We start from the raw sequence: 1888 nt of genomic DNA, 5'->3' as shown, positions 1-1888 counted from the left end.
TTCTAATATTTTAATAAAACGTTTTGAATATTTAAAGTTTAATATTGTAGTAGAATATTCTAAAATTTTAGAAATTCGATTTGAATATTTACAGAATAATATTCTATTAGAATATATTTCACGTATATTTTGAAAAAAACGATAATTTTTTAATTTTAATTTTTTTTTGGATAAAATATATGACAAAAATAATATTTAAACTTTTTTAGAAAATTTTCATTTAATTTGTATTTTAAAAATGTATTTTTTTATCTCTAAAATAAATTGCTAGGATTACGTTCCTATGTTTCACAAAATATGATGGTCTGAAATGAACCTAACCTATAGGATAAATTATGGACCATTGATCTATATAGCCATCACGTAAAAAAAATAAAAAAATTTAGGAACAAAATTTACATAACGAGTTGGACCATTTTTCTTTTGTCTAGAAAAAATTTGAAGGAAGCCGAAGAATAAAATGCTATAAAGTTTTAGATTGTTGAAACGATTTAAAAATTGTATAATTTAAAATATGGAAAAGAAATGAGCGCGTCTTTATATTTTTTTAGCGGAAATGCTAGCGTCGTCGTTTTGTATAAAACACTAATCCCTCTATTTCCATCATCATTACACACTTTAAACGAAGCAACCAGTCCAGTATTCACCAAACAGTCTCTCTCTCTCACACACAAACAGAATGGTGCGTGAGAATAATGAGATTTCTGGAAAGTTCGCGATGGATTTGCAAAGTTTCTGTTCGGCTTGGCGGCAGGTTCGCAGATTCTTCTTCCCGGAACTGATATCGCACTCTCGTTGCTTGATCCGAAGAAAAAACTCGATAATCCTGTTCCAGTCTATCTACTAATCTGCTGGATGGCCCTAAATCTGATTACAATCGTTCTCACCGCTTTTGCTATCTCAATCGAGACTGTAGTGGAAACAGGATTCGGCATGGGGAATCCTTCGATTCCACAGAAGAACAGGTATCATAAAAAGGCGTATTTCATGGTTTTCCTTGGATGGATTTCATATGTGCTAGGCTTTGGGTTCCACAACTGTGGATTTGCTTTCTATGGAGAACACAATGGAATCATTTACTCGGTTTTCATTGTGTTTGAAGTCTTCACGGTGGGGATGTCAATTTACACTCTTCACGACTTCTGGAATACCAGTGAGCAATATATCCATGACGATTGACTGTTCTCTGTGAGTATATCTGTTTTTTCATTTACTGTTTATATGCATCATGTTTTAACCATCTGAAATCTAATACAGGTATTGAATCAGCTCGTTGTAGAAGATGGATCTCCATAAAACCGTGAATCCTTATCCATGATAAGTGAATTTTCATTTAGCTTTCTGTGTTTTTTTTCCTTTTCTGCTGCTAAGAAGTCTGAATATGAGTTCGAATAAGAACTAGTACTATGAACTAGTTAGTTACACAAAACAATATTTCAGCAGTCGATTGACGCTTTTGTTGTTAGTAAATTTCATTTCATATATGTGTGTGTTTTAATGCATATCAGCATATTCAGTAACAAATTGTTGCATTAGTTTTGATTGATGATACATGAAAGTTCTCAAATCGGTTAGTATAAAGCCATGATCTATATCGATGCCCTAGGTTCTGATTATCACCTACTCTGTTAATAAATATTTGTAGTATAAAACCTATATTACAATTTAGTGCTATAATAAGAAAAACGTGTCCTGATGGAGTTTTTCCTCAATTAATGGAAGCTCCATATCTCAACCAAAGCTTCATTAGAATCAAATGGGAGTTGGGGTTTCAACCCAAACCATAGGTTCGATCTAGGAGAAGATCAGGTAGGAGATGATAAATTCAAATGCCTTAGAATGAAATCATAGCTTCAAAATCCCTTCAATGCTTCCAAACTAGCCCTAG

At 32.5% G+C, this 1888-nt stretch overlaps 1 long non-coding RNA gene across 1 annotated transcript; it reads left to right on the top strand.

Annotated features, from left to right (window-relative positions):
- The first annotated feature begins 631 nt into the window (after positions 1–631).
- Positions 632–1502, top strand: LOC145168435 (uncharacterized). Its single transcript, XR_013741873.1, has 2 exons — positions 632–1188; positions 1258–1502. It is a non-coding gene; the product is annotated as an uncharacterized LOC145168435 (long non-coding RNA).
- Positions 1503–1888: the final 386 nt, after the last annotated feature.

The sequence above is a fragment of the Lactuca virosa genome, chromosome 4 (genome assembly GCF_052849685.1).
Source record: "Lactuca virosa cultivar CGN04683 chromosome 4, Lactuca_virosa_CGN04683_v6, whole genome shotgun sequence".
NCBI classification, from domain to species: Eukaryota; Viridiplantae; Streptophyta; class Magnoliopsida; order Asterales; family Asteraceae; genus Lactuca; species Lactuca virosa.
Note: the sequence above shows the minus strand (reverse complement) of the source record. Positions and strands in the feature narration are given on the sequence as shown.